Source organism: Pleurodeles waltl, unplaced genomic scaffold (assembly GCF_031143425.1).
Source record: "Pleurodeles waltl isolate 20211129_DDA unplaced genomic scaffold, aPleWal1.hap1.20221129 scaffold_69, whole genome shotgun sequence".
Taxonomy (NCBI): domain Eukaryota; kingdom Metazoa; phylum Chordata; class Amphibia; order Caudata; family Salamandridae; genus Pleurodeles; species Pleurodeles waltl.
Genome location: NW_027150390.1, coordinates 1160368 through 1176210, shown reverse-complemented (window position 1 = coordinate 1176210; position 15843 = coordinate 1160368). Strand labels below are relative to the sequence as shown.

Genomic DNA, 15843 nt, shown 5'->3' with positions numbered 1-15843 from the left:
TGACCATTAAAGAAAGATGGGACCCTCGCACTTCTTTCTGAGCCTGCTTGGAACGTTATTATTCCCTTTTTTTGTCCTGCTATTATCAATCTCCTTTGAATTTCGTGGAGCTGTTTTCTTTCTCTACCCTGCTGTTTTTCCCTTGCTGCCAATATATGCTTATTTCAATGATTTGAACTGCTGCTTTCCCTTTCTCCTTTTCTGCGCAGCTTTTGCATTGGTTTCAATCTCCAGTTCCTTAGCAGTTGCAAGAACTTTTTTCCTGATTTTCATGTTGGTCTGTAAACCAAAAATACCTCTGATACTGGTGCAATATAGTCATTCAACTCAGGGTTGTGATGTCTAGAGTTTAAAAAAAACATGTGTCACGGAGCGTTGGTGGTATAGTGGTGAGCATATCTGCCTTCCAAGCAATTGACCCGGGTTCGATTCCCGGCCAACGCAGTGCTAATATTTATACATTAAGCAAGCTGTAGCTATTTTAACGCAATATGTTAAAAAAAAGAGAAATATCTTGACCAGATTACTCAGCTATTAGATAAATAATAAACAAAGACATAGGCAGGCATCCCAAAAGCCCCGTCTGCGACTTTCTATGTCCTGAAATGTTTATATTTTACAAACAGCAGTCACCACTCACAACTGCTGGTAATAAATGGGCTGCAGGGGGGCAGGCAATGAAACGGCTAAGCCCTTCTGCCCGACCAGCCTTTAGAACTGCAGCATCTCTGCAGTAAAAAGTGTTTCAGGTCAATATCTCTCCCCTGGAAAAAATGTGCGAGACCCACCACCGATAAATGTGGCAAAAGTCCCCAACATTTTCTGCATATTTGTGCTCTTACCTGAAAGCAGCGCCACCTTGTAGTCATCGCAGGCAACTGCAGCATACAACCAAATTTATCCGAGAGCAAGGTGAAAGAAACCCAAGGGAACAGCCCCTGTCTGCAGCAGGAAGGTTGGCTGCTTCGAATGGACAGAACTTCCAGTCCTAAGTCCACTCACGTCCCGAACGCTCCCAAACGCTCATACCGGGCAAGCCCTCACCGGGTGCACCTCTGGCTCCCAGGTAAGGCCAAAACCTGAGCATGCTAGCGCAGGATCACAGAGAAGGAGCGGGTGGGGGTGCTTCTGTCTTGACAAAGGCGTGACATGGCTAGTGACTGAGAGGGCCTTGACTTTCCCCTATGACTGACTGTGAGAGGGGAAGGCGAAGATTTTCTGCACCCAGCATGCCTTGTGACATTCTTAGGCAAATGAGGTGAGACCCCTGCCAGAATAGCTCCAGCGATCCCGTGCCACTCCTTTGAAGGCTCCTGATCTGCATAACCACAGCATTTTGAGCAGGAAGCAGAGTGGCGCAGCTGAAGCGTGCTGGGCCCATAACCCAGATGTCGATGGATCGAAACCATCCTCTGCTAGCATGGATTGAATTTTTTTCTTGTGAGGACCACTCTCTCGTTTCCACGCTGCCAGAGCGGAAAACAGGAGGCTTGTGCCAGCTTTTTGTGGGAAGAGACTGCTCAACTATCGGTCTCTGCTCAAAGTCAGGGAGACTGATGGTCAGAGAATCAACCCTACACTTCAAAGGAAATGATGCACAGTTATGACCATTAAAGAAAGATGGGACCCTCGCACTTCTTTCTGAGCCTGCTTAGAACGTTATTATTCCCTTTTTTTGTCCTGCTATTATCAATCTCCTGTGAATTTCGTGGAGCTGTTTTCTTTCTCTACCCTGCTGTTTTTCCCTTGCTGCCAATATATGCTTATTTCAATGATTTGAACTGCTGCTTTCCCTTTCTCCTTTTCTGCGCAGCTTTTGTATTGGTTTCAATCTCCAGTTCCTTAGCAGTTGCAAGAACTTTTTTCCTGATTTTCATGTTGGTCTGTAAACCAAAAATACCTCTGATACTGGTGCAATATAGTCATTGAACTCAGGTTTGTGATGTCTAGAGTTTAAAAAAAACATATGCCACGGAGCGTTGGTGGTATAGTGGTGAGCATAGCTGCCTTCCAAGCAGTTGACCCGGGTTCGATTCCCGGCCAACGCAGTGCTAATATTTATACATTAAGCAAGCTGTAGCTATTCTAACGCAATATGTTAAAAAAAAGAGAAATATCTTGACCAGATTACTCAGCTATTAGATAAATAATAAACAAAGACATAGGCAGGCATCCCAAAAGCCCCGTCTGCGACTTTCTATGTCCTATAATTTTTATATTTTACAAACAGCAGTCACCACTCACAACTGCTGGTAATAAATGGGCTGCAGGGGGGCAGGCAATGAAACGGCTAAGCCCTTCTGCCCGACCAGCCTTTAGAACTGCAGCATCTCTGCAGTAAAAAGTGTTTCAGGTCAATATCTCTCCCCTGGAAAAAATGTGCGAGACCCACCACCGATAAATGTGGCAAAAGTCCCCAACATTTTCTGCATATTTGTGCTCTTACCTGAAAGCAGCGCCACCTTGTAGTCTTCGCAGGCAACTGCAGCATACAACCAAATTTATCGGAGAGCAAGGTGAAAGAAACCCAAGGGAACAGCCCCTGTCTGCAGCAGGAAGGTTGGCTGCTTCGAATGGACAGAACTTCCAGTCCTAAGTCCACTCACGTCCCGAACGCTCCCAAACGCTCATACCGGCCAAGCCCTCATCGGGTGCACCTCTGGCTCCCAGGTAAGGCCAAAACCTGAGCATGGTAGCGCAGGATCACAGAGAAGGAGCGGGTGGGGGTGCTTCTGTCTTGACAAAGGCGTGACATGGCTAGTGACTGAGAGGGCCTTGACTTTCCCCTATGACTGACTGTGAGAGGGGAAGGCGAAGATTTTCTGCACCCAGCATGCCTTGTGACATTCTTAGGCAAATGAGGTGAGAGCCCTGCCAGAATAGCTCCAGCGATCCCATGCCACTCCTCTGAAGGCTCCTGATCTGCATAACCACAGCATTTTGAACAGGAAGCAGAGTGGCGCAGCGGAAGCGTGCTGGGCCCATAACCCAGAGCTCGATGGATCGAAACCATCCTCTGCTAGCATGGATTGATTTTTTTTCTTGTGAGGACCACTCTCTTGTTTCCACGCTGCCAGAGCGGAAAACAGCAGGCTTGTGCCAGCTTTTTGTGGGAAGAGACTGCTCAACTATCGGTCTCTGCTCAAAGTGAGGGAGACAGATGGTCAGAGAATCAACCCTACACTTCAAAGGAAATGATGCACAGTTATGACCATTAAAGAAAGATGGGACCCTCGCACTTCTTTCTGAGCCTGCTTGGAACGTTATTATTCCCTTTTTTTGTCCTGCTATTATCAATCTCCTTTGAATTTCGTGGAGCTGTTTTCTTTCTCTACCCTGCTGTTTTTCCCTTGCTGCCAATATATGCTTATTTCAATGATTTGAACTGCTGCTTTCCCTTTCTCCTTTTCTGCGCAGCTTTTGCATTGGTTTCAATCTCCAGTTCCTTAGCAGTTGCAAGAACTTTTTTCCAGATTTTCATGTTGGTCTGTAAACCAAAAATACCTCTGATACTGGTGCAATATAGTCATTGAACTCAGGTTTGTGATGTCTAGAGTTTCAAAAAAAACAGATGCCACGGAGCGTTGGTGGTATAGTGGTGAGCATAGCTGCCTTCCAAGCAGTTGACCCGGGTTCGATTCCCGGCCAACGCAGTGCTAATATTTATACATTAAGCAAGCTGTAGCTATTCTAACGCAATATGTTAAAAAAAAGAGAAATATCTTGACCAGATTACTCATCTATTAGATACATAATAAACAAAGACATAGGCAGGCATCCCAAAAGCCCCGTCTGCGACTTTCTATGTCCTATAATTTTTATATTTTACAAACAGCAGTCACCACTCACAACTGCTGGTAATAAATGGGCTGCAGGGGGGCAGGCAATGAAACGGCTAAGCCCTTCTGCCCGACCAGCCTTTAGAACTGCAGCATCTCTGCAGTAAAAAGTGTTTCAGGTCAATATCTCTCCCCTGGAAAAAATGTGCGAGACCCACCACCGATAAATGTGGCAAAAGTCCCCAACATTTTCTGCATATTTGTGCTCTTACCTGAAAGCAGCGCCACCTTGTAGTCATCGCAGGCAACTGCAGCATACAACCAAATTTATCCGAGAGCAAGGTGAAAGAAACCCAAGGGAACAGCCCCTGTCTGCAGCAGGAAGGTTGGCTGCTTTGAATGGACAGAACTTCCAGTCCTAAGTCCACTCACGTCCCGAACGCTCCCAAACGCTCATACCGGGCAAGCACTCACCGGGTGCACCTCTGGCTCCCAGGTAAGGCCAAAACCTGAGCATGGTAGCGCAGGATCACAGAGAAGGAGCGGGTGGGGGTGCTTCTGTCTTGACAAAGACGTGACATGGCTAGTGACTGAGAGGGCCTTGACTTTCCCCTATGACTGACTGTGAGAGGGGAAGGCGAAGATTTTCTGCACCCAGCATGCCTTGTGACATTCTTAGGCAAATGAGGTGAGAGCCCTGCCAGAATAGCTCCAGCGATCCCATGCCACTCCTCTGAAGGCTCCTGATCTGCATAACCACAGCATTTTGAACAGGAAGCAGAGTGGCGCAGCGGAAGCGTGCTGGGCCCATAACCCAGAGGTCGATGGATAGAAACCATCCTCTGCTAGCATGGATTGATTTTTTTTCTTGTGAGGACCACTCTCTCGTTTCCACGCTGCCAGAGTGGAAAACAGCAGGCTTGTGCCAGCATTTTGTGGGAAGAGACTGCTCAACTATCGGTCTCTGCTCAAAGTGAGGGAGACAGATGGTCAGAGAATCAACCCTACACTTCAAAGGAAATGATGCACAGTTATGACCATTAAAGAAAGATGGGACCCTCGCACTTCTTTCTGAGCCTGCTTGGAACGTTATTATTCCCTTTTTTTGTCCTGCTATTATCAATCTCCTTTGAATTTCGTGGAGCTGTTTTCTTTCTCTACCCTGCTGTTTTTCCCTTGCTGCCAATATATGCTTATTTCAATGATTTGAACTGCTGCTTTCCCTTTTTCCTTTTCTGCGCAGCTTTTGCATTGGTTTCAATCTCCAGTTCCTTAGCAGTTGCAAGAACTTTTTTCCTGATTTTCATGTTGGTCTGTAAACCAAAAATACCTCTGATACTGGTGCAATATAGTCATTCAACTCAGGGTTGTGATGTCTAGAGTTTAAAAAAAACATGTGTCACGGAGCGTTGGTGGTATAGTGGTGAGCATATCTGCCTTCCAAGCAATTGACCCGGGTTCGATTCCCGGCCAACGCAGTGCTAATATTTATACATTAAGCAAGCTGTAGCTATTTTAACGCAATATGTTAAAAAAAAGAGAAATATCTTGACCAGATTACTCAGCTATGAGATAAATAATAAACAAAGACATAGGCAGGCATCCCAAAAGCCCCGTCTGCGACTTTCTATGTCCTGAAATGTTTATATTTTACAAACAGCAGTCACCACTCACAACTGCTGGTAATAATTGGGCTGCAGGGGGGCAGGCAATGAAACGGCTAAGCCCTTCTGCCCGACCAGCCTTTAGAACTGCAGCATCTCTGCAGTAAAAAGTGTTTCAGGTCAATATCTCTCCCCTGGAAAAAATGTGCGAGACCCACCACCGATAAATGTGGCAAAAGTCCCAACATTTTCTGCATATTTGTGCTCTTACCTGAAAGCAGCGCCACCTTGTAGTCATCGCAGGCAACTGCAGCATACAACCAAATTTATCCGAGAGCAAGGTGAAAGAAACCCAAGGGAACAGCCCCTGTCTGCAGCAGGAAGGTTGGCAGCTTCGAATGGACAGAACTTCCAGTCCTAAGTCCACTCACGTCCCGAACGCTCCCAAAAGCTCATACCGGGCAAGCCCTCACAGGGTGCACCTCTGGCTCCCAGGTAAGGCCAAAACCTGAGCATGCTAGCGCAGGATCACAGAGAAGGAGCGGGTGGGGGTGCTTCTGTCTTGACAAAGGCGTGACATGGCTAGTGACTGAGAGGGCCTTGACTTTCCCCTATGACTGACTGTGAGAGGGGAAGGCGAAGATTTTCTGCACCCAGCATGCCTTGTGACATTCTTAGGCAAATGAGGTGAGACCCCTGCCAGAATAGCTCCAGCGATCCCGTGCCACTCCTTTGAAGGCTCCTGATCTGCATAACCACAGCATTTTGAGCAGGAAGCAGAGTGGCGCAGCTGAAGCGTGCTGGGCCCATAACCCAGATGTCGATGGATCGAAACCATCCTCTGCTAGCATGGATTGAATTTTTTTCTTGTGAGGACCACTCTCTCGTTTCCACGCTGCCAGAGCGGAAAACAGGAGGCTTGTGCCAGCTTTTTGTGGGAAGAGACTGCTCAACTATCGGTCTCTGCTCAAAGTCAGGGAGACTGATGGTCAGAGAATCAACCCTACACTTCAAAGGAAATGATGCACAGTTATGACCATTAAAGAAAGATGGGACCCTCGCACTTCTTTCTGAGCCTGCTTAGAACGTTATTATTCCCTTTTTTTGTCCTGCTATTATCAATCTCCTGTGAATTTCGTGGAGCTGTTTTCTTTCTCTACCCTGCTGTTTTTCCCTTGCTGCCAATATATGCTTATTTCAATGATTTGAACTGCTGCTTTCCCTTTCTCCTTTTCTGCGCAGCTTTTGCATTGGTTTCAATCTCCAGTTCCTTAGCAGTTGCAAGAACTTTTTTCCTGATTTTCATGTTGGTCTGTAAACCAAAAATACCTCTGATACTGGTGCAATATAGTCATTGAACTCAGGTTTGTGATGTCTAGAGTTTAAAAAAAACATATGTCACGGAGCGTTGGTGGTATAGTGGTGAGCATAGCTGCCTTCCAAGCAGTTGACCCGGGTTCGATTCCCGGCCAACGCAGTGCTAATATTTATACATTAAGCAAGCTGTAGCTATTCTAACGCAATATGTTAAAAAAAAGAGAAATATCTTGACCAGATTACTCAGCTATTAGATAAATAATAAACAAAGACATAGGCAGGCATCCCAAAAGCCCCGTCTGCGACTTTCTATGTCCTATAATTTTTATATTTTACAAACAGCAGTCACCACTCACAACTGCTGGTAATAAATGGGCTGCAGGGGGGCAGGCAATGAAACGGCTAAGCCCTTCTGCCCGACCAGCCTTTAGAACTGCAGCATCTCTGCAGTAAAAAGTGTTTCAGGTCAATATCTCTCCCCTGGAAAAAATGTGCGAGACCCACCACCGATAAATGTGGCAAAAGTCCCCAACATTTTCTGCATATTTGTGCTCTTACCTGAAAGCAGCGCCACCTTGTAGTCATCGCAGGCAACTGCAGCATACAACCAAATTTATCGGAGAGCAAGGTGAAAGAAACCCAAGGGAACAGCCCCTGTCTGCAGCAGGAAGGTTGGCTGCTTCGAATGGACAGAACTTCCAGTCCTAAGTCCACTCATGTCCCGAACGCTCCCGAACGCTCATACCGGCCAAGCCCTCATCGGGTGCACCTCTGGCTCCCAGGTAAGGCCAAAACCTGAGCATGGTAGCGCAGGATCACAGAGAAGGAGCGGGTGGGGGTGCTTCTGTCTTGACAAAGGCGTGACATGGCTAGTGACTGAGAGGGCCTTGACTTTCCCCTATGACTGAATGTGAGAGGGGAAGGCGAAGATTTTCTGCACCCAGCATGCCTTGTGACATTCTTAGGCAAATGAGGTGAGAGCCCTGCCAGAATAGCTCCAGCGATCCCATGCCACTCCTCTGAAGGCTCCTGATCTGCATAACCACAGCATTTTGAACAGGAAGCAGAGTGGCGCAGCGGAAGCGTGCTGGGCCCATAACCCAGAGGTCGATGGATCGAAACCATCCTCTGCTAGCATGGATTGATTTTTTTTCTTGTGAGGACCACTCTCTTGTTTCCACGCTGCCAGAGCGGAAAACAGCAGGCTTGTGCCAGCTTTTTGTGGGAAGAGACTGCTCAACTATCGGTCTCTGCTCAAAGTCAGGGAGACAGATGGTCAGAGAATCAACCCTACACTTCAAAGGAAATGATGCACAGTTATGACCATTAAAGAAAGATGGGACCCTGGCACTTCTTTCTGAGCCTGCTTGGAACGTTATTATTCCCTTTTTTTGTCCTGCTATTATCAATCTCCTGTGAATTTCGTGGAGCTGTTTTCTTTCTCTACCCTGCTGTTTTTCCCTTGCTGCCAATATATGCTTATTTCAATTATTTGAACTGCTGCTTTCCCTTTCTCCTTTTCTGCGCAGCATTTGCATTGGTTTCAATCTCCAGTTCCTTAGCAGTTGCAAGAACTTTTTTCCTGATTTTCATGTTGGTCTGTAAACCAAAAATACCTCTGATACTGGTGCAATATAGTCATTGAACTCAGGTTTGTGATGTCTAGAGTTTAAAAAAAACATATGCCACGGAGCGTTGGTGGTATAGTGGTGAGCATAGCTGCCTTCCAAGCAGTTGACCTGGGTTCGATTCCCGGCCAACGCAGTGCTAATATATATACATTAAGCAAGCTGTAGCTATTCTAACGCAATATGTTAAAAAAAAGAGAAATATCTTGACCAGATTACTCAGCTATTAGATAAATAATAAACAAAGACATAGGCAGGCATCCCAAAAGCCTCGTCTGCGACTTTCTATGTCCTGAAATTTTTATATTTTACAAACAGCAGTCACCACTCACAACTGCTGGTAATAAATGGGCTGCAGGGGGGCAGGCAATGAAATGGCTAAGCCCTTCTGCCCGACCAGCCTTTAGAACTGCAGCATCTCTGCAGTAAAAAGTGTTTCAGGTCAATATCTCTCCCCTGGAAAAAATGTGCGAGACCCACCACCGATAAATGTGGCAAAAGTCCCCAACATTTTATGCATATTTGTGCTCTTACCTGAAAGCAGCGCCACCTTGTAGTCATCGCAGGCAACTGCAGCATACAACCAAATTTATCCGAGAGCAAGGTGAAAGAAACCCAAGGGAACAGCCCCTGTCTGCAGCAGGAAGGTTGGCTGCTTCGAATGGACAGAACTTCCAGTCCTAAGTCCACTCACGTACCAAACGCTCCCAAACGCTCATACCGGTCAAGCCCACACCGGGTGCACCTCTGGCTCCCAGGTAAGGCCAAAACCTGAGCATGGTAGCGCAGGATCACAGAGAAGGAGCGGGTGGGGGTGCTTCTGTCTTGACAAAGGCGTGACATGGCTAGTGACTGAGAGGGCCTTGACTTTCCCCTATGACTGACTGTGAGAGGGGAAGGTGAAGATTTTCTGCACCCAGCATGCCTTGTGACATTCTTAGGCAAATGAGGTGAGAGCCCTGCCAGAATAGCTCCAGCGATCCCATGCCACTCCTCTGAAGGCTCCTGATCTGCATAACCACAGCATTTTGAACAGGAAGTAGAGTGGCGCAGCGGAAGCGTGCTGGGCCCATAACCCAGAGGTCGATGGATCGAAACCATCCTCTGCTAGCATGGATTGATTTTTTTTCTTGTGAGGACCACTCTCTCGTTTCCACGCTGCCAGAGTGGAAAACAGCAGGCTTGTGCCAGCTTTTTGTGGGAAGAGACTGCTCAACTATCGGTCTCTGCTCAAAGTCAGGGAGACAGATGGTCAGAGAATCAACCCTACACTTCAAAGGAAATGATGCACAGTTATGACCATTAACGAAAGATGGGACCCTCGCACTTCTTTCTGAGGCTGCTTGGAACGTTATTATTCCCTTTTTTTGTCCTGCTATTATCAATCTCCTGTGAATTTCGTGGAGCTGTTTTCTTTCTCTACCCTGCTGTTTTTCCCTTGCTGCCAATATATGCTTATTTCAATGATTTGAACTGCTGCTTTCCCTTTCTCCTTTTCTGCGCAGCTTTTGCATTGGTTTCAATCTCCAGTTCCTTAGCAGTTGCAAGAACTTTTTTCCTGATTTTCATGTTGGTCTGTAAACCAAAAATACCTCTGATACTGGTGCAATATAGTCATTGACCTCAGGGTTGTGATGTCTAGAGTTTAAAAAAAACATATGCCATGGAGCGTTGGTGGTATAGTGGTGAGCATAGCTGCCTTCCAAGCAATTGACCCGGGTTCGATTCCCGGCCAACGCAGTGCTAATATTTATACATTAAGCAAGCTGTAGCTATTCTAACGCAATATGTTAAAAAAAAGAGAAATATCTTGACCAGATTACTCAGCTATTAGATAAATAATAAACAAAGACATAGGCAGGCATCCCAAAAGCCCCGTCTGCGACTTTCTATGTCCTGAAATTTTTATATTTTACAAACAGCAGTCACCATTCACAACTGCTGGTAATAAATGGGCTGCAGGGGGGCAGGCAATGAAATGGCTAAGCCCTTCTGCCCGACCAGCCTTTAGAACTGCAGCATCTCTGCAGTAAAAAGTGTTTCAGGTCAATATCTCTCCCCTGGAAAAAATGTGCGAGACCCACCACCGAAAAATGTGGCAAAAGTCCCCAACATTTTCTGCATATTTGTGCTCTTACCTGAAAGCAGCGCCACCTTGTGGTCATCGCAGGCAACTGCAGCATACAACCAAATTTATCCGAGAGCAAGGTGAAAGAAACCCAAGGGAACAGCCCCTGTCTGCAGCAGGAAGGTTGGCTGCTTCGAATGGACAGAACTTCCAGTCCTAAGTCCACTCACGTCCCGAACGCTCATACCGGGCAAGCCCTCACCGGGTGCACCTCTGGCTCCCAGGTAAGGCCAAAACCTGAGCATGGTAGCGCAGGATCACAGAGAAGGAGCGGGTGGGGGTGCTTCTGTCTTGACAAAGGCGTGACATGGCTAGTGACTGAGAGGGCCTTGACTTTCCCCTATGACTGACTGTGAGAGGGGAAGGCGAAGATTTTCTGCACCCAGCATGCCTTGTGACATTCTTAGGCAAATGAGGTGAGAGCCCTGCCAGAATAGCTCCAGCGATCCCATGCCACTCCTCTGAAGGCTCCTGATCTGCATAACCACAGCATTTTGAACAGGAAGCAGAGTGGCGCAGCGGAAGCGTGCTGGGCCCATAACCCAGAGGTCGATGGATCGAAACCATCCTCTGCTAGCATGGATTGATTTTTTTTCTTGTGGGGACCACTCTCTTGTTTCCACGCTGCCAGAGCGGAAAACAGCAGGCTTGTGCCAGCTTTTTGTGGGAAGAGACTGCTCAACTATCGGTCTCTGCTCAAAGTCAGGGAGACAGATGGTCAGAGAATCAACCCTACACTTCAAAGGAAATGATGCACAGTTATGACCATTAAAGAAAGATGGGACCCTCGCACTTCTTTCTGAGCCTGCTTGGAACGTTATTATTCCCTTTTTTTGTCCTGCTATTATCAATCTCCTGTGAATTTCGTGGAGCTGTTTTCTTTCTCTACCCTGCTGTTTTTCCCTTGCTGCCAATATATGCTTATTTCAATGATTTGAACTGCTGCTTTCCGTTTCTCCTTTTCTGCGCAGCTTTTGCATTGGTTTCAATCTCCAGTTCCTTAGCAGTTGCAAGAACATTTTTCCTGATTTTCATGTTGGTCTGTAAACCAAAAATACCTCTGATACTGGTGCAATATAGTCATTGAACTCAGGGTTGTGATGTCTAGAGTTTAAATAAAACATATGCCATGGACCGTTGGTGGTATAGTGGTGAGCATAGCTGCCTTCCAAGCAGTTGACCCGGGTTTGATTCCCAGCCAACGCAGTGCTAATATTTATACATTAAGCAAGCTGTAGCAATTCTATCGCAATATGTTAAAAAAAAGAGAAATATCTTGACCAGATTACTCAGCTATTAGATAAATAATAAACAAAGACATAGGCAGGCATCCCAAAAGCCCTGTCTGCGACTTTCTATGTCCTGAAATTTTTATATTTTACAAACAGCAGTCACCACTCACAACTGCTGGTAATAAATGGGCTGCAGGGGGGCAGGCAATGAAACGGCTAAGCCCTTCTGCCCGACCAGCCTTTAGAACTGCAGCATCTCTGCAGTAAAAAGTGTTTCAGGTCAATATCTCTCCCCTGGAAAAAATGTGCGAGACCCACCACCGATAAATGTGGCAAAAGTCCCCAACATTTTCTGCATATTTGTGCTCTTACCTGAAAGCAGCGCCACCTTGTAGTCATCGCAGGCAACTGCAGCATACAACCAAATTTATCGGAGAGCAAGGTGAAAGAAACCCAAGGGAACAGCCCCTGTCTGCAGCAGGAAGGTTGGCTGCTTCGAATGGACAGAACTTCCAGTCCTAAGTCCACTCATGTCCCGAACGCTCCCGAACGCTCATACCGGCCAAGCCCTCATCGGGTGCACCTCTGGCTCCCAGGTAAGGCCAAAACCTGAGCATGGTAGCGCAGGATCACAGAGAAGGAGCGGGTGGGGGTGCTTCTGTCTTGACAAAGGCGTGACATGGCTAGTGACTGAGAGGGCCTTGACTTTCCCCTATGACTGACTGTGAGAGGGGAAGGCGAAGATTTTCTGCACCCAGCATGCCTTGTGACATTCTTAGGCAAATGAGGTGAGAGCCCTGCCAGAATAGCTCCAGCGATCCCATGCCACTCCTCTGAAGGCTCCTGATCTGCATAACCACAGCATTTTGAACAGGAAGCAGAGTGGCGCAGCGGAAGCGTGCTGGGCCCATAACCCAGAGGTCGATGGATCGAAACCATCCTCTGCTAGCATGGATTGATTTTTTTTCTTGTGAGGACCACTCTCTTGTTTCCACGCTGCCAGAGCGGAAAACAGCAGGCTTGTGCCAGCTTTTTGTGGGAAGAGACTGCTCAACTATCGGTCTCTGCTCAAAGTCAGGGAGACAGATGGTCAGAGAATCAACCCTACACTTCAAAGGAAATTTTGCACAGTTATGACCATTAAAGAAAGATGGGACCCTGGCACTTCTTTCTGAGCCTGCTTGGAACGTTATTATTCCCTTTTTTTGTCCTGCTATTATCAATCTCCTGTGAATTTCGTGGAGCTGTTTTCTTTCTCTACCCTGCTGTTTTTCCCTTGCTGCCAATACATGCTTATTTCAATTATTTGAACTGCTGCTTTCCCTTTCTCCTTTTCTGCGCAGCATTTGCATTGGTTTCAATCTCCAGTTCCTTAGCAGTTGCAAGATCTTTTTTCCTGATTTTCATGTTGGTCTGTAAAAAAAATATACCTCTGATACTGGTGCAATATAGTCATTGAACTCAGGTTTGTGATGTCTAGAGTTTAAAAAAAACATATGCCACAGAGCGTTGGTGGTATAGTGGTGAGCATAGCTGCCTTCCAAGCAGTTGGCCCGGGTTCGATTCCTGGCCAACGCAGTGCTAATATATATACATTAAGCAAGCTGTAGCTATTCTAACGCAATATGTTAAAAAAAAGAGAAATATCTTGACCAGATTACTCAGCTATTAGATAAATAATAAACAAAGACATAGGCAGGCATCCCAAAAGCCTCGTCTGCGACTTTCTATGTCCTGAAATTTTTATATTTTACAAACAGCAGTCACCACTCACAACTGCTGGTAATAAATGGGCTGCAGGGGGGCAGGCAATGAAACGGCTAAGCCCTTCTGCCCGACCAGCCTTTAGAACTGCAGCATCTCTGCAGTAAAAAGTGTTTCAGGTCAATATCTCTCCCCTGGAAAAAATGTGCGAGACCCACCACCGATAAATGTGGCAAAAGTCCCCAACATTTTCTGCATATTTGTGCTCTTACCTGAAAGCAGCGCCACCTTGTAGTCATCGCAGGCAACTGCAGCATACAACCAAATTTATCCGAGAGCAAGGTGAAAGAAACCCAAGGGAACAGCCCCTGTCTGCAGCAGGAAGGTTGGCTGCTTCGAATGGACAGAACTTCCAGTCCTAAGTCCACTCACGTACCAAACGCTCCCAAACGCTCATACCGGGCAAGCCCACACCGGGTGCACCTCTGGCTCCCAGGTAAGGCCAAAACCTGAGCATGGTAGCGCAGGATCACAGAGAAGGAGCGGGTGGGGGTGCTTCTGTCTTGACAAAGGCGTGACATGGCTAGTGACTGAGAGGGCCTTGACTTTCCCCTATGACTGACTGTGAGAGGGGAAGGTGAAGATTTTCTGCACCCAGCATGCCTTGTGACATTCTTAGGCAAATGAGGTGAGAGCCCTGCCAGAATAGCTCCAGCGATCCCATGCCACTCCTCTGAAGGCTCCTGATCTGCATAACCACAGCATTTTGAACAGGAAGCAGAGTGGCGCAGCGGAAGCGTGCTGGGCCCATAACCCAGAGGTCGATGGATCGAAACCATCCTCTGCTAGCATGGATTGATTTTTTTTCTTGTGAGGACCACTCTCTCGTTTCCACGCTGCCAGAGTGGAAAACAGCAGGCTTGTGCCAGCTTTTTGTGGGAAGAGACTGCTCAACTATCGGTCTCTGCTCAAAGTCAGGGAGACAGATGGTCAGAGAATCAACCCTACACTTCAAAGGAAATGATGCACAGTTATGACCATTAACGAAAGATGGGACCCTCGCACTTCTTTCTGAGGCTGCTTGGAACGTTATTATTCCCTTTTTTTGTCCTGCTATTATCAATCTCCTGTGAATTTCGTGGAGCTGTTTTCTTTCTCTACCCTGCTGTTTTTCCCTTGCTGCCAATATATGCTTATTTCAATGATTTGAACTGCTGCTTTCCCTTTCTCCTTTTCTGCGCAGCTTTTGCATTGGTTTCAATCTCCAGTTCCTTAGCAGTTGCAAGAACTTTTTTCCTGATTTTCATGTTGGTCTGTAAACCAAAAATACCTCTGATACTGGTGCAATATAGTCATTGACCTCAGGGTTGTGATGTCTAGAGTTTAAAAAAAACATATGCCATGGAGCGTTGGTGGTATAGTGGTGAGCATAGCTGCCTTCCAAGCAATTGACCCGGGTTCGATTCCCGGCCAACGCAGTGCTAATATTTATACATTAAGCAAGCTGTAGCTATTCTAACGCAATATGTTAAAAAAAAGAGAAATATCTTGACCAGATTACTCAGCTATTAGATAAATAATAAACAAAGACATAGGCAGGCATCCCAAAAGCCCCGTCTGCGACTTTCTATGTCCTGAAATTTTTATATTTTACAAACAGCAGTCACCACTCACAACTGCTGGTAATAAATGGGCTGCAGGGGGGCAGGCAATGAAATGGCTAAGCCCTTCTGCCCGACCAGCCTTTAGAACTGCAGCATCTCTGCAGTAAAAAGTGTTTCAGGTCAATATCTCTCCCCTGGAAAAAATGTGCGAGACCCACCACCGATAAATGTGGCAAAAGTCCCCAACATTTTCTGCATATTTGTGCTCTTACCTGAAAGCAGCGCCACCTTGTAGTCATCGCAGGCAACTGCAGCATACAACCAAATTTATCCGAGAGCAAGGTGAAAGAAACCCAAGGGAACAGCCCCTGTCTGCAGCAGGAAGGTTGGCTGCTTCGAATGGACAGAACTTCCAGTCCTAAGTCCACTCACGTCCCGAACGCTCCCAAACGCTCATACCGGGCAAGCCCTCACTGCGTGCACCTCTGGCTCCCAGGTAAGGCCAAAACCTGAGCATGGTAGCGCAGGATCACAGAGAAGGAGCGGGTGGGGGTGCTTCTGTCTTGACAAAGGCGTGACATGGCTAGTGACTGAGAGGGCCTTGACTTTCCCCTATGACTGACTGTGAGAGGGGAAGGTGAAGATTTTCTGCACCCAGCATGCCTTGTGACATTCTTAGGCAAATGAGGTGAGAGCCCTGCCAGAATAGCTCCAGCGATCCCATGCCACTCCTCTGAAGGCTACTGATCTGCATAACCATAGGATTTTGAGCAGGAAGCAGAGTGGCGCAGCGGAAGCGTGCTGGGCCCATAACCCAGAGGTCGATGGATCGAAACCATCCTCTGCT

General features: G+C 46.9%; 5 non-coding genes across 5 annotated transcripts; all 5 read left to right on the top strand.

Annotated features, from left to right (window-relative positions):
• Positions 1-1976: 1976 nt before the first annotated feature.
• On the top strand, positions 1977-2048 carry TRNAG-UCC (transfer RNA glycine (anticodon UCC)). Its single transcript has one exon. It is a non-coding gene; the product is annotated as a tRNA-Gly (tRNA).
• A 1533-nt stretch (positions 2049-3581) lies between these two features.
• TRNAG-UCC (transfer RNA glycine (anticodon UCC)) lies at positions 3582-3653 on the top strand. The gene has a single exon. It is a non-coding gene; the product is annotated as a tRNA-Gly (tRNA).
• A 3135-nt stretch (positions 3654-6788) lies between these two features.
• Positions 6789-6860, top strand: TRNAG-UCC (transfer RNA glycine (anticodon UCC)). Its single transcript has one exon. It is a non-coding gene; the product is annotated as a tRNA-Gly (tRNA).
• A 1532-nt stretch (positions 6861-8392) lies between these two features.
• Positions 8393-8464, top strand: TRNAG-UCC (transfer RNA glycine (anticodon UCC)). The gene has a single exon. It is a non-coding gene; the product is annotated as a tRNA-Gly (tRNA).
• Positions 8465-13194: 4730 nt separating this feature from the next.
• TRNAG-UCC (transfer RNA glycine (anticodon UCC)) lies at positions 13195-13266 on the top strand. The gene has a single exon. It is a non-coding gene; the product is annotated as a tRNA-Gly (tRNA).
• Positions 13267-15843: the final 2577 nt, after the last annotated feature.